The sequence below is a fragment of the Typopeltis vanoorti genome, chromosome 12 (genome assembly GCF_054136105.1).
Source record: "Typopeltis vanoorti isolate ZY-2024b chromosome 12, IOZ_Tvanoo_1.0, whole genome shotgun sequence".
Classification (NCBI taxonomy): domain Eukaryota; kingdom Metazoa; phylum Arthropoda; class Arachnida; order Uropygi; family Thelyphonidae; genus Typopeltis; species Typopeltis vanoorti.
Window position 1 is genome coordinate 81,124,329 of NC_143560.1, and position 17,561 is coordinate 81,141,889.

The 17,561-nt window shown below is 36.1% G+C and overlaps 1 protein-coding gene across 3 annotated transcripts in view; it reads right to left on the bottom strand.

The window, feature by feature from the left end:
* Nucleotides 1–17,561, bottom strand: part of LOC150100929 (uncharacterized) — a 169,725-nt gene that overhangs the window by 133,867 nt on the left and 18,297 nt on the right. Inside the window, exon 2 of one of the 3 annotated variants that reach the window (XM_090402224.1) lies at nt 14,890–14,989. The exons of the other annotated variants lie outside the window; for them this stretch is intronic. The gene's annotated coding sequence lies outside the window, so the exon portion shown is untranslated. The remainder of the gene's footprint in view (nt 1–14,889; nt 14,990–17,561) is intronic. 3 annotated transcript variants of the gene reach the window in all.

Here is a 17,561-nt window from a genome sequence, read left to right on the forward strand (position 1 = left end):
TTCTTATTAACTTATAAACCTCCTTTACTTACATTTTATACACTATATTAATGCTCCACATCTTCTCTTCTTTCTCAATTCTTGCTTAATTTTCTATGCACCTATTATTACTACTATTTCATTTATTTCTCTGTTCTAGGTATAACAATCTGCAACCCCAAGTTCAAATATTTTTGACATGCCTCCAAGCACTCCTGAATCATTTGCCTTATAAGTTTGTCTTTTCATGGTATTCCTTCAGGCTGTTTTCTATACTTGTCATGATCTCTTATTCTGCAATTCCACACGAATCCTCTTCCCTCCAAAGACTTCCAAATGCATACTTATTATTATTAATCTTAGTAAATTTCTTAATAAAATTCTTCCGATCTTATTAAGAAATCAATAATGCTTAGTTATCTCTCTCTCTCTCAATAACAACTTGTCATCATCAAATTCATGATACATAGTATCATGTATATATATCATGTATTATCATAGTATCTTGTATACCTATCCCTTGGGTATTACCACCCAAGGGATAGGTATACAAGATACTATGATAATACTATTAGTTTACATTATTACAAACTTCCTATCAACAATTTTCCTCCAAATTAGTCTTATTTCTCAGGAATTCAAGACTGTGAGATCTAACATTTCATTTTTCTAAGGCTCTTCTAACCACATCAATCCACTTAAGTCTTGGACTTTCTCTGTGTCTTTTTCCTGCCATTCAAATACCTGTTTTCTAGGAAACTTTTTTTTTCCCCTTTTTTTTTAATTAATGCTCATGTTTCTTCCATTGTGTTTTTCCATTCATTCATTTCGTATGGTGATTCAACGGCATGAGCCCCTTTTACTGGGAGATACGGCCACCTCAATCCCCCCCTATTTTTATCCGGGCTTGGGACTGCCATAGCTGACAATTCAAACCTATGGCTGGAGGAATATTCCTGACTGTATCCGTGTGTGTGTTCACGGGACCAGTTTGCCTGCTTGCGTGATGATAAACCCCAGATAAACTGGGAGAAAACCTTGCTGTCCACACCCAAGACTGGCTACCTTGGCTATGGTCGAGGAAGATCCTTAAGCTCTTCAAGTTGTCGACGGGAATCGAACCTAGGACACTCCTTCCCCAGGCATATGGCTGCGAAGTGCATAGCCACTAGGCTAACCACACGGACGTGTATTTCCATGATTTCCCAGAATGATTCTTTTCTGATAACTACAAAACTAATTTACCTAAAGTCGATTAATCACTTATTTAGAGGCAATTAATCACTAAACAAGTGATTGCTTAATCACTCTCTAAATTTCCAGGCCTCTGGCAATACTCTACTAAATATCTTATGTTAATTTCCGTTCTTACATCAAATATATATTTTGAAGAAATTGACCTATTTTTGATAAGCTTCTGTGGTGTGAATTGTCCATAATCTTATATTCACTATGACCCACAAAGAAAAAAGTCTAAGAAAAACAATTTATTCAACATTTCCTAAGCTCTGTGGCATACACAATCAGGAATAAGATGCAAATTTGAAAAATACTTGTATAACAGATTATGCCTAGAAGCAAGGTGTCTTTATGACACCTTGCTTCTAGGCAAGAAGATGGTGGTGAGAGAGCACGTAAATATCTTTGAATTTTGAATTTATTTTCTTGATACTACAAAAGATTGTTTTCATCATTAATTGAAGGACTGTTTTGTTCAACCTTCACCATGAAATGGTGGAAATTATGATTTAAGTTATGTAGGAAGTTTATAAACCTATAAAGTCTTTCTTTAGAACCTGGTCAGACAGAAGATATCATCAGTCGATCTGAGCCATATTTTGATCTTTGATATTATTATTATTTATTATTATTATTATTATTCCTGATACCTCCAAGGAGTCCGAAGACTCATCGCGAGAGGACATATGTACATGCTATCTCATGCTATCATCCTTCTTAGATGCAAGATGTCATAAAGTTGCTCAAAGACAGAGTATATGCAATATCATGTAACAACAACTAAAGAGAACAGGAAATGGTTTACCATAGGGCAGTACTTCTAAAGAATGGGTACACTCTTAAAATTATGAATAGCATCTTACAAAGACCATTGCATGTTTTGGCACATATTTAAGAACATGTAGACTACAAAAAAAGAAAGGCACTGTTTCTTTACCTTACATAAAAAACATCACCAATAAGACTGCTGATGTGCTAATGCAGGACAAATACAAAAAAATGTCATAGTACCAGTGAAAAACATCAGGTACTTTTTGCAACTTACAAGAATGCCATATACTAAATTCACCAGATATGTTTGCAATTCAAAATGATATGTTGGCCAACAAAAACAAAGATCTCATTCTAAATCAACTTTGGTCAGCATACATTAGATCTAAAAAACTGTGAACTAGGTTATGATAAACATTACATAGCATAGCTCAACAATGAAACATGTTTGATATTGCAACTCAATTTCAACAGCTATATATAGCAGTTTATATAGCTGTTGAAATTGACTCCTAGGAAGTCTGTTAATACAGGTTTCTCTTCAAATTTACATATTATTCCTAATGATGTAAGCCACAGAGCATAGGAAACTGGCTGAATAAACTATGTTTCTTATTGTTTTCTCTTCGTGGTTCACATTGGATACAAGATCATTGCAACTACTTCCTCTCTTCAAAACTAGTTTCTATTTTCACAGTTTAATTCCTCTGTCATTATCAGCAATACCCACTTCCCCGTTTTATGGTTATATATCTTTGAAGAAATATATCATGAAAGGGCAGGTGGGTATGAAATTTATATTATACCTTTCAGATAATACACAAATAGAATTTGAACAATATAGAGTAGCATATTAAAAGGTCATATTTTTAGCAGCACATCTGTTAAAAAGATGAATTATGCTGAATAGTGTATGAAAATTAGTACTGACATTTTATTATCATTGTCATCATCAGAAAATTACAAATGTTTAACAGAAGAGTCACCCTAACTATCAATGCTTTAAATTCATTTATTGTCTATATCACTACTTCATCCATCTTGCTAGACAGATACTGAGAACATTCTTCACACCCACTCACCAACTTAAGCCTCAATAAAAGAAATATTTTAACATTTCTTTTACACTCCTAGATATGCAAGCATGCACAGACACACAGTAATCTCTTAATTATACTACATGAAGGATTAAAGGATGCAGTATCGCTATAATTAATCACAATGTGATGATCATTAAAGGGTGCCAGTACAACTGTAGGCCTAAAATGATACTGCAATTCATGTATATGAATTGCCTCCCTCATGAGGCCCAATTCAGGGGAATAGGCGGGAAGGGCTTCTGGCACTGTTTAATTCAACTTGGCCAAAAATTAGATACTAAGTCAGATTTTGTTGATGAAGCAGGCTAAAGTAATGGGGGATACAATGTAAGCAATATTGTATTTTTTTTAGGTAAGACAGAAAGAACAGAAAAGGAGAGGGATATTGATGATAGTAGAAGGACCATAACAAATGAAAGCAAAAGTCTGGCAGGAAGGCAGTAGGATCATAAGAGATACTGTATATGAGGCTATATAACATAAGATGGAAACTAACAAAAAATATTTAACAGGCCTACTACAAGGTTACAAAAGATGATGTGAACTGAATGCATTAGCAAATTAGTTCAATGAGTAGGACAAGTAGCCGCTATAGGAGACATTAATGAGACATAGATTCAAAGGAGGAAAGGACACAACAGAGGAAAAGAAAGGAAATCATTTACATTACTGAGAAATAATTACTTACCACGTCATGTGATACAGGGGAGCTGAGATTTGAGAATACTGGATCTGGTGATAGCATCAGTGAATTTGTTCATACCAGAAAGGAAATGATCAAGCAATCTTGACCTTGGATGTGGCCAAGCATGTGGTCTCACTATCACAAACACAGGTCATCATACCTTGACTTAAATGCATTCAATGTTCCTGCACTCACGCAATGCATTCTAATCACCCACTACTTTCCATGCAAAATAACTACTCCTCACCCTCTTGCTCAACCCACTTTACACAGCTTCCAGGTATGGCCTGTCATTTGCATCATCTCCAGATATTCTATGAAAATTCTCACCCATGTTAATCTGGTAATTATTCCTTACCAACTTATATGTCTCGATCATGTCTCCCCTCTTCCTTCTATCCACTAGACTCTGTAATTTGCATTCTCTCAACCTGTCCTCAAATTCCACATTCCAGAGACCAGAAACCAACTTCTGAACCCTCTCCAACATCTCATCATTCTTTTGAAAACCAGTTGACCAAAATCCATGCAGAGTAATCTACATGAGGCCTGATCAAAACATTGCAGAATGGAATCAAAACATATTTACTTCTACACGTCACTGTTCTCTGCATCATTCTCATAATCTGCCATGTTGTCCTCACAAATTTAGCAAAATATCCATGAAATTTCAAATACCTATCCACTATCACTCCAAGATCTTTCATCTCCTCCACCTCCTCTAAAACATCCCCACCATTCCCATCTTTGTTTCCCAAATTTTAAAACCTTACAGTTTGCTACATTAAACTGACCCCCCCCACCACCAACACACACACACCCATTCAGACAGTCTTTTAAAGGTCCTCTCACAAAGCTACATCTACTCTACTTCTCATAATTCTCCCCAACTTTGCATCATCTGCAAACAACTGTATATCATTATTTAAGTCCTTTCCAATGTCATTTACATACAAATTAAACAACAATGGCCCCAAAACATATCCTTGGGGCACACTGCTAGTGACTTTCCATTTCTAGGATATCACTCCCCAATACACAACTGCTATTATCAGACAGCCAATCTTCAATCTAGCACAGTAATTTACTATTCAACCCCTCCCCACCCTCTGTTCCAATTTATCTACTAATTTGTCATGTGGTATTCTATCAAAAGCCTTTGCAAATTCTAAACATACTACTCTACGTGCATTCCCCGTGTCCAACATATTTCTCACCTTGTTATAATAAGCAAGCAGATTGCTAAAACATGTTCTTCCTTTAGCAAACCCATGCTGTTCATTAAAGAGAATTCTACTCTGTCAACCCTGTTCTGAATCCTTGTCCTAACTAGCTTACCAACACCCTAACCACAACTCCTGAGAAGCAGAATGGCCTATAATTCGAAGCCTTAGTCTTATCACCTACTTTACGAAGTAGAACAATTTTGCCATCTATCCACTCCTTTGGAACTTGGGCCAATCTAAGACTTGTATTAAAAATGTAAGTTAAAGCTGTTGTTCACCCCCTGGAACATTTCCTCAAGACAAGCCTTGCCGGTATGAAGTTTACTCAATTCCTCATATCTCCCCACCCCACCCCACTCACTCACCACCACTGGTTTCTCTCTCCCATTCCCACTGCTGTCAAGTTCTCACAAGGATGAAATATTTTAACCTCTACTACATCCTCCTCAGTGTTTATCATTCTCCCATTATCACTTACTAACAACCTTATTTCATAATCATTCTTCCTTCTACTGGCCATATATTGAAAAAAATCCTTAGGATTTCTTTTAACTTCATTTGCTAACTGCTGCTCATAATACACTTTCACTAATCTTACCAAATGAGTCAACTTCCTTGCTTGCTTTTTGTACTCCTCATGTAACTAATTATTGCCACTCATCTTGTGTTACTTCCAGAATATATTTTTCTTCCAGATTGCATGCTTTGCCACTTCAGTCATCCATTTTACACCTATAATTAATACCTTATTTAATCTTCTGACCTTTAGAATACGCCCAGTCACTGCCTCTTCCTGATAGTTCCTGAGTAATGTTCAAGTCATGAAGTATAACATCAAGTCCCACAGCCTTGTCGACATGAAGTTTACTGAATTCCTCATGCATCTCCCCCCCTCCTCAGTCACCATCACTGGTCCCCCCCCCCCATTCCTGCTGCTCTCAAGTTCAAGGCCAGCTCTAGAATTTTTGTCGCCCCAGCACCAACCTCAAATTAACTTTTGGAATTTTGAAAACCATTATGTTCAACATTAGCTTCATGACCATTAATTTTAAATATAGTACCATTAATAATAATGCAGTGATAAAGTGATTAAAATACTGCATATATTCATAAAATAAACCATCGACTTCATCAACTGACAATTAAATGAAATGTAGTAATAATTTATTACTTACATATGTGGAATGATCTTCACTTGTACAACGGTGAACTGTTGAGTTACACTTAACTATAGAATGTACACGTTATAGTTTTAGCACTATTTTCACATTATTTTAATTAGAATTTATATTGTTTTTAGTATCTACTGATTAAAAATACATTTTTCTTGCTTTCATAATTGCAAAATCAGAAATTAGGTCTGCATAGTCTAATTTATGACCCGATTTCACGTTCAATTGAAATCGTGGCAAGACTTTCCAATCTAGTTTTGGCCATTGTTGAGCATAAGTAAGTTTTAATAAGTTTCAGTTTTGAGATACGCTCACCACTTGCAACCGTCACAGGCAATGTCAGTAATATTCTTAAGGCGACAGCGACATTCGGAGAAAAGTTTATTTTCAACAATAAAACGAAAAACTTCAATTGGCAGCGTATTTTCTGGTACTAATTTGGACACTACTTTCAGTTCATCACATAGCTCAATTGCATCGATGTCTATTTTCTTCATGTGTTAAAACGGCTTCTAGGTTTTTACAATTGTCTAAGAGCTCATTTGTCATCTCAGATTTTAATTTAGAGATGTTATATAAAAACGTGAACTGTGATGTTCCAATTGCTCGAACCTTTCTTCAATAGAATTAGTTGCGACATCAATAATAAAAAAGAAAAACTCAACTTTGAATTTTGTTTTGGGATCTAAAATAGGTTCATCTCTTGCTTCATAATCATGCTGCTTTTTCTGCTGACGCAATCTGGTACTTTCGAATGTTGGTTTCAAATCACCATCAGCTTCGACTTTCTCGGCTAATGTTGTAGCATCGACAAGAAAATTTTGAAATGATTTATCATTTCTGAGATTCTTTTGAGAATGTAACATTACCCAATGTTGTTATGGTGCTAGACAATTCCATCTTTATGCTTTGCAACAGTTTACTTGCAACATTAATATAATTTAAAACATAGTGCCATATTACCAGACAACATAAAAATTTAAAGTCTCTAAGTTTTAGAGCAAGGGTTTCAGCTTCGTGTCTCACCATTTTGTCTACTGACTCATCATCAGCAATTTCTATCAGTGCATAATAAAACTCCTCAATATAGTATCTTAAAGGACAAATAGCGTTGATTCTAGATTCCCAGCAAGTTGTACTTAATGGATTGGGTGTTAGGGTTGTAATATGTGTCTTAAGGATTCCCCAACGCAGCGTTGACGCTGAGAAAAACGGATACAATTTCTGAACCGTTTCAAAAAATGAAATCCCTTCTCTAGATGACATTGCGGCATCATTGACCACCAAGTGAGAGAATTAGAACAGCAAGGGATATAAAAAGCTCTCGGGTTCAAGTCCCTAATGCGTTGTTGAACTCCTGAATGCTTTCCTTTCATGTTCGATCCATTGTCATAACCCTGGCCATGCATGTCTGCGATTGGAATATTCATGTCTGATAATTTTCTTACGATACATTCGGTTAATGCTGAGCCTGCAGTGGCTTCTACAGGAATGAAACCAAGAAAATGTTCATGAATGTTGATATCAGTTGGATCCGTATTAACAAATCTTACAATTAATATTAATTGTTCAATGTGGCTTACATCGGGAGTACAGTCTGCAACTATGCTGTAATATTTAGCTTTCTCAACCATAGAAATTATTTGTTTTTTTATGGTTCCAGAGAGGAGAACAATCAATTCATTTTGAATATTTTTCTCAAGATAATGTTGGGCCGAACCACAAGCTACTCTCATTAAATGTTCAGACATAGCACTGTCAAATCTGGCAATCAGTTCAACAAGTTGTAAAAAATTTACATTATTAGGGTCATATAAATTATCAGATGTTCCACGAAATGGTAAGCATTGTTGACCCAAGAACTGGACAACAGCAATTAGGCATTCTATTATGCTCCTCCAGTGCTGAATTTCTGAATTTAATAACTTTTGCTGCATTGAATCAATTGTCTGTTCTAATTTAAGCCTGGACGATAATTCAATCCACTTTTTATGGGACTCCAAATGGTTTTTGGATTTCTCGTGTTCATTAAGATACACATACAAATGACCCCAATCATTATATCCATCAGTAGTAAATGACATTATATTACGGGAAAACAACTTACAGCAGAAACAAAATACAGAATCTTTTTCTTTTGAATACACTAACCATGATCGATTAATATGTTCTCCATTGCTTAGTTCCCTGGTGTAAAAATTTAATGAAAATTTCCTACCATTAGAGCTGTGCAGAAAAATGAAATCACTGTTTGGTTTCTCTGGTGGGCCCTTTTTTACGATTTCCAGTCTTTCGGCATCGCTTAAATAAGGATTCCATCTAGCTGGATCAGTGTATCTATCAAGTTCATCACTTAAATCTCTAGATTCGGAAATTGTCATATCAGTCTCATTTTCGAGATTCCTTGCAATGTTTATGTTACTGGGATCCGAGTTAGAAGTACTTGCCATGAGCTCAGAATCATTGGTTTCGGTACATTTACTTATTTCCTCCTGCCCTACATCAGCTGATTCAGTTTTTAGATATTTAAGTAAAGTCCCGCTATATTTTTGAATATCACTTCTTTTTACAGTTTCCGTTTGCGATATTTTGCGCCTGATAGTTTTTTCTTTTATCGGACATTGTAATCTATTTGAATATTAAAATTGTTTTAAACCCTACAATAAAATATTATTATTAGTATGGTATTATTTAGTAATTAATGGAGGTTGAAACACTGTACTAACTACTAATTTACATAAAACTCAAAAAAAATCTTTTCACTGTAACAGTCACTAACACTGAGCAAAATCAACTTTCCTTAATAAACGCTCAAAAATAAGTGAAATGTTCTGGAGATTACAGTATCAACAGCCGTTACTCTAAGAGAAGGACTGTAGTGAAAATTTCAATTACTTCATATATATGACTTGTTTTCTAGTACACGTGTCTTGCCTTAAGCAGTAATTCATATAATTGGATTAAGTTCCAAGTTCCCGTGTTTAGTTCACAATGTATGCATACCCAATACTAAGAATTAGCATGATTAATACAACTAACAACTGCAAGTTTTTACAAATATATTACAATATATTATACAAAATAGTGACACACAACAGTAGGTAATATTTTAACATTTATTCTGATGAACAAAATTGGCCTTGGGAATGGCAGATTATATTAAACTCTGAATGAGATACTATTATATTATAATTCTTCTCATTCAGAATTTAACACCAGCTAACAGTAGGAAATTCAATTCATAGTAAGTTAACAAGCACAAGATGGAAATATAATATCACATAATGAACTTTTAAATGCAGTTTTATTGCAGACTCCATTGTTGCATATGCAAGGAATAGAGAGGAGAGGCGAGAGGGAAAGAGAGTAAGCGAAGAATGACTCACATAGCTTCGATTACCGAAGAGCATTACGCGAGTATCATTGGTCGACGGATTGTTGGAAATAGAAACAGCATCATGGGCATAATAAGTCACTGGTCAACTTATTATAAAAACTGCAATCTTACGCAATATTATTATTATTATTATTTATTCCACATCTTCATTTTATTCACTTTCATTTTGGCCGTCCCCCCCCAAAAAATTGCTGCCCCGTGCAAATGCACGCATTGCACCATCGTTACAGCCGGCCCTGCTCAAGTTCTGCATTATGTTAGAATCACAAGGATGGAATACTTTAATGAACTGGCTTATTAAACACCTATACTACACCTTCCTCAGTGTTTATCATTCCATGCTGATATCCCATCAGTCCCTATTACTGATTGAATTCATATTCAATTTATGTAATAGTTCTAGCACTTTGTCCTTATACACCTAAGTTCTTCCTTCAGTGTAGAGGTAATTTTGAACTCTACGTTGCATACACCAAGTTGATAGCTTTTAGCAAAATATGTACTCATTAGTCAAACAATCTCTTCTGCACCTGCATACCATCATCAGTGACAAGAGCTATTCTCTCACATTCATTTCTTCTTTTTACTTGCAACATAATGAAGAGAATTATTTTCGATTGTCTTTGGATTGCAGAGCCAGTTTCTTTTCATTTAGCTTTCCATACAATAGTTATCACCTCTTCTGGCTAGAGCGTTCTAATTTTCATAACAACATCACCTTAATGCCCCTGATATTCCTTACATCATAATCTTTTTCTAAAGACTTTTTAATGGCTTTCACATCCACTTCACTTCCATCCTGTTTATTCTTTGAACTCTAGGGATATGTTCCAATATTGCATTACTGATCCGCAGCACAGTACAGAATATTATGATAGTACTATAAGCAAAAGTAAAAATCATTACTTCCTATCAACATTCCTCCAAATTAATCTGTTATCTGTCAAAACTCCATTTTATCAGATCTTATATTTCTCTATTTTAAGGCACATCTTACTGTATCAATCCACCTAGACCTTAGACTTTTGTCTGTTTTTTTTTTGTGTTATTCTAGCAAAAAAAAAAATGTTTTATTATTATTATTCAGGCCTCCATGGAGTCAAAAGACTCATCGTGGAAGGTCCTTCCTAAGAAATACAAAGTCTATCAAATCTCATCGAGGGGAGGTCTCGCCCCCCTAAGAAACACAGTCTATCATACCACTGCTTGAACGGTCTCACTCTCACCACTCCATCAGGCAATGCATTCCATGGTTCAACCATCCTCCATGCAAAGAAACTACTCCTCACCCGCTTGCTCACAGTTTCCTTTCGTAACTTCCAGGGATGGCCTCCAGTCATCACTCCTTCCCGCTGTTCAACCAAGCGAAAGAACTCCCCAGTGTCAACCCTGTTACCACCTCTCAACAGTTTAAAAGTCTAAATCATATCACCTCTCCTTCTTCTATCCACCAAACTCTGCAGTCCACATTCCCTCAGCCGATCCTGATAACTATCATTGTAAAGTCCTGAAACCATTTTTGTTATCTGTCTTTGTACCCTTTCCACAGTTAATTTATCCCCTTCAAATCCTGGGGACCAAATCTGAGAACAATTGTCCAAGTGTGGTCTGATCAGGGTCTTATACAATGGAATGATAACTGTTTTATCTCTGCAGGTGAGTGTCCTTCTCATTATTGCAGCAATCCTTTGTGTTACCTTCACCACCTTTGCAATATGTTCTCTAAATTTCAGGTTTCTATCAATCATCAATCCCAGATCTCTTGTCTCCCCTACTTCCCCCAGTATAACTCCTCCCATAGAGTATGCAGTGTCCCATCGATGTTTCCCAAACCTCAACACCTTACATTTTGCTGCATTAAACCGACACCCCATTCATTTTCCCATCTATCTAGCTTATTCAAATCCTCTTGCAGGGCTGACACATCTGCACTATTACTAATAATCCATCATCTGCAAACAACTGAACATCCCCCTGCAATCCAAGCACAATGTCATTGATATAAAGGTTAAACAATATAGGTCCCAATACTGAGCCCTGTGGAACTCCCACTTGTAACCTTCTGCCTCTTTGATATTGCTCCACCATACACAATTCTCTGATACCTATCAGACAGCCAATCTTGAATCCAGTTGACAAATCTGACATCCAGACCCATGTGCTGCAACTTAAATATCAGCTTATCATGTGGCACCCTGTCAAATGCCTTTGCTAAGTCTAAGAAAATGGCAGTATATGCCTTTCCCTCATCTAATGCTCTTGTAACTTTATCATAAAAGGCTAGCATATTGCTAAAACAAGAGTGCCCCTTCACAAATCCATGTTGGCTCTCACAGATAACATTACCCTCATCTGCCCAATGCTGCATATGGTCTCTCACTACTTTCTCCAAGATCTTACTAACTACTGACGACACAGAAACTGGCCTATAATTAGACATTTCCAGTCTGCTACTGCCCTTATGCAATGGCATTATCTTACCTTCCTTCCATTTCATGGGCACCTTTCCAGTAGCCAGACTTTCATTGAAAAGCCAGGTCAAAGGCACTGTCAGTTCTTCCCTAGCACATTCTCTCAAAACTCATGGTGAAATACCATCCAGTCCCAAAGCTTTACTGACATCCAGAGTACTCAGTATTTGAAACACACTCTCCTCCTGTACCTCTAAAACCTTGAACCTGCGCTATCCCTCTAGCATTTAAACTGACTCCTCCGGGATGAAATACTCCAATAAAGTGTTCATTGAACAACTCCACTCTGTCCTCTGCATCAGTCACTCTATTCCCATTTTTATCCCACAATATCATTCTTCCACAGTCATTTCTCCTCCTACTGGCCACATATCTAAAAATTCCCTAGGATTTTCTTTGGATCTTAGGGCTAATCTCCTCTCATATTCCAGTTTCATCTTCCTTACCATACTAGTCACTCTTCTGGGCTGTGTCTTCTACTCTTCATGCATCTTCTCTTCTCCTGTCTCCTTATATCTCTTCCAGCCTCTTTTTCACATGCAATTCCTGTTTAATATTGTTTGTCATCCACTTTACTCCAAATTGTGTCCTCTTGTTCACTCTGGTATACAACTTACCATTGATGCTAACAAATATTGTTTCATAATTTCCCACACACTAATGATATCCCAGCCTTCCAATTCCTCCCTCCATGAAACTTCCCCAAGATGATGTCTTAGACTATTATAATCACCTGCCTTATAATTTCATATATGTTCCCGTCTCTTTGAGACTCCTGCATGTCTATTCATTTTCCAAGTCAAAACCATATGGTCACTCTCTCCAACTGGTGGGAGAGATGTCATTTCAGTTATTATCAACTCTTCTGTTGCTATAACCAAATCCAAAACACTTGAACCTCTTGTTCCCTCTATTACATGTTGCCTAAGACATTTGTACCTCAAGAATTCTAGAAATTCCATTCCCTTATTGCTACATGCATCTTCCTCTCCCCAGTTTATACTACTGTAGTTAAAATCTCCCATAACAATCATTCTTCATGCACTTGCCAAACTCAACTGTCTAAACATTTCCTGGTCCCCACCCTCTGTACTCCTGTGTCTGTAGCAACACCCCACTAAATATCCTGTCTTGCCCACCTTTCTACCTCACACCATATGCTTTCAAAATCATTAGTGTCACTGCCTTCCAAAGTCTCCACTCTTAGAGGACATAGGTTGTCACTTATCATAAGCAGTACTAACCTTTAAGTTTTTGCTAACTTTTCCTCTACCATTCTGTTTAAATGACCATACCACCCAAGATTAGATACCAACACTGCTAACATATCCCTCCCAATGTTAACAGCATCAAGATATTTTATAATATCCTAATTTTTAACATGATACTGCCATTGATGCTATCTGTTCACTCCCTTAATATTTCTCAGAACTCTCATACCCGATATTAGTGGCCTTCAATCTTCGACAAAGTGATCCACAAGTTAAAATTGGTTTGAACATGGTCTTGTATACACTAGGTTTAGTGTTTTGATTAATTTCTCTCTTATTCCATATATTCAGCTGACTTCCTACCATACCAACTTTGTTAATTCTGTTGTCTATTTCCATATTTTATTTTGGAATTTCATCTTTTTTTCAATTTTATTTCATCTTTACTAAAAATTGTGCCTAAACTATGTTCTTCATTTTTTTTTAATACTTTCCATACATGCCAATATACTTCAAACAGCAACTGATACTATGGGCTCAAACCTTCAGTTGGTCATAATTTCCTGCTTTAAAGTTCAACTTGCAACCTTTTCTAAATGAAATATCTATAAACTTAGCCACTTCCCAGCTCAGTACAGTGATCACTGTTGCTGACGGGAGGCAAAACAGATATAACTTTTGCCTCCAGTATATGGTCTAATACTCCTTAACTAAACTGGAATTCCTTCTTCCCATTTCTAGATTACTGTATAATAACTTATTATTAAGGGAATTCTTCCATATGGCAAGCAAAAAGAAGAATATTTATGAAAGAATGACTTAATGAGCCTTTTTCAGTGTATATCATACTACAGTGAATGATCAGAAGTATATGAAATATTGATCAAAATAGATATTAATTAATAAGGTTGTGGAAATGGGTTATGTATTACCACATTCTAGGAAGGTGCAAAAGAGATAGCTGTGGCTTTGATCTGCTGGTTTATGTCATGCTTGGCATAAACAGGGCTGCAAAGGAATGAAAGAAAAAAAAAAAAGTACCAACGTGCAAGAAATGCTAGGACACATTTTGAATTGTAGACCAGCCTGTGGTTAAACTATGAGAAACTGATTAGGAATAAAATACAATTACAGGATATTCTATCCTCATATGAAGGGCTAGCTAGCTTTTGCAATCTACTTGCATTTTATGATAAGATGAAAAATATATTAAATAAGAGATTTGTAACAAGTGATATTTTTGTATTTGCAAATAAAAGACATTCATATAATGCCTGCATATTTTTATTGCAAAGTGCATTTGGAGAAGGAAAGCATATGGCAAGTCAGTGTAGGAGAGTGGTGGTGAACCTTTTTATGTGCACGTGCCGAAAATTTACCAATCGAGTTGCTGATGTGCCGGGCAGTTTTTAATAGGGGAAAAATTAATAGAAAATTAATCTAAGTTTATTTATTTATTTTATAAATTTATAATATTTTATGAATAATTATAATTTAATAAATTATATTTTATTTTATTTATAATATTTATTTATATATAAATTTATAATATTATTTAGTAAAATCGATTATTGTATTATTAAATTGATTTTAATGATGTTGGTTTGAAAAAAAAACAGTGAAAGCATTGTAACTCACCATCAAAGTTTGCTGAGCAAGGGAAGCAGCAGAAGGATGTCACCTTGTTGGCGAAATGCTCACCACATTTCTTCTAAAATAACTCAGCCCCCTGATTTTACTTTATGAAAAAGAAAAAAAAAACATTAAAAAGTTTTCCATATGCCTCGCACACGAAAAATGTTTAAACATGTTCACATCGAGGCGATAGTGACTTGCTCCCCGCGGTTAATAACACGCCCTCCCAAAAAGCAATTATACTACAGATGCAAGAAAAACACGTAGTTTTATTGTATCCCTGAATAAAGTACAGAGCCTTTTGCAGCCTGTGTAATATATTTCTGTGTAATATAGTGCAATTACAGACAGCTGGAATAAAAATGGTGCCAGAAACTATGCTGTATAGACTCGAGCAAAACCATATGTTGCACAGAAAACACAGTATCTAACTAAAAACTATTGTCCAATTTTTCAATTATATGAAATACGTGTTTGTTTGTTTGATTGCATTTGAAATTCTCAATGTTATTATGATAGTTCACAAATGCTAACTTCAAATAAAATTCTACCACGAATTGAAACATGCCATATAATGCTTGCTTGCTTGTATGAGTTCCCCTGCCAGCTCAAACGTAAACAAGCTGCAATAAAAATCAACCAAGGGTGGAAACTTTGTGTGAGTTAAGCCCACCGGTAATGAGAAGTTCTGTAGGGACAATAAATGACACCCCATTGTGAATGTGTTAAAACTAAGAAATATATAATGAATGTTGTTATGACAGTTTCAGATGTTATAGAATTTGGTTGAAGAGATTTAGCATTTCAACTCAACTCAACAATTGTCGGTTGCCTTTGTCTTTGGGTCGCACGATCCTTTATTAATACCGCACCAATCATATGCACATCTTCATAGCTGCTCTCTGGTGTAAAACAAAATTTAGCTTGTACGTATTGTAACAATTAAAAAAAAAAATTGAATAATATATAAGCGTATAAAAGTCACCTGTAAATCGTTGACGTACCATAGGTTCGCTACCTATGGTGTAGGAAAGATGGGGGTAGATAGCAAATAGATCAGGTGAACAGATTGGCTCTCTGAATAATTCAAGCAAGTTGTAACCATGGGCAATGTGAAGAAAAGAATGGTAACCAGCAATGTACTACAGAATTTTGTTCTTAGGGCCCCCTCCTGTTTAATTTATTTGTTAATGACATTTCATGGATTCATAGGAAATAGTCAGTTTGCAAAGGAGATAGATGGGATTCAGGATATGGATGGTGGTCAACATTGGGGCCTGAAATTCAGAGGGAACACTGCAAGTGTTGCAAAAGCTACATACAATGCCTGCAATGAAAAGTAGTGCACTCATAAGTAGAGAAAAAGAGGTGGTCACACAAATGTACTGTTTAGATTACACTGACTACTATACTTAAATGCTGCCTAGTTTCCATTGTGATTTGGAAACCTTGAGGTCAGGAAATGTCAATGGCAAAGTTTAGTGTATATGGGAAAGATGTGATATGGATGTTTCAGATTGTTAGAGAATTTTAGAGATAATTTTACAGAAGGGGAGCAGAAAGTGAAAGAAAGATAGATCATCCTGGAAAGTTTTGTAAAAGTATCATGAAGAAGGAAGCAAGGAGTAGATTTTTTACATGGAGAATGATGGACAACTGAAATGGAATGTCAGAATGCTAGGAATATGATATATTGCTCACTGAGAGGATTCAATAGTTCAACCAGTTTTTGACAATGCTCTTTAGATGGAAAGACTAGGATTTGAAGCCCATCGGGATGTGAAGCGTATCTATCAACTGAATCAGCTTTTTAAATGAAGGTTTGTTAGCTGGTCTTGTACACTGGTGGCAGAATTTTTCTTCTCAGGAACAAGTTTTGCATCCAACAAAACAAGTAATCTAGCCAGAACTCACATACATTTGACAGCTATAATACACCCTGATTACGATTAATCCTCTTTCAGAGAATTACTAAAATTTCAAACAACAGATATTAAGCCACTAGTTGCAGATGGTCTTCAATCTCAGGAAGTCTGAGAATTGCAGGGTTTGTCAAATACTGTCAAACAAAAGAATAGGATAAGCAAAGTTTATTATCAGCAACAAAGCTGTAGAAAGGATTAACACATTAACTACTGTGATACTATTTTTCTATCTTCGCAGACCACTGTGAATAACGACAAGTTAACCTGTGAAACAGATATGTATCACATGACACTAGCAGAAAGTGTATGTGAGAGGCACACTTGTTGCATACAGCAGTCAACGTGTTAATGATGATTGAGATTAGGTCATTTATATTATGATTATTATTATGCGACACCTCCAAGGAGTCCAAAGACTCATCGAGGGAGGGAACCTACTCTACAACCCTCCGTCTCCACCACTCAATCCACCAACAACTACCATCATCATCTACACCAATGCCATCTACTGCCCACCACCACCACTAGTATTTTCACAGACAATCACAAACATCCATGGCCAAGGCAGGATTTGAACCCCTCAGCCTTTTGGCTGGAGAGCAGATATGCTGACCACTCAGCCAATCAGGCTGACGAAATAAGAGAAAAAAATAATAATAGATAACAAAATACAGCCATGAGGGAATCCTGCATGGCAAAACATGAAGAGAGGGTGCCACCATGCAATGAATGACCAGAAAAAAAGCTGGA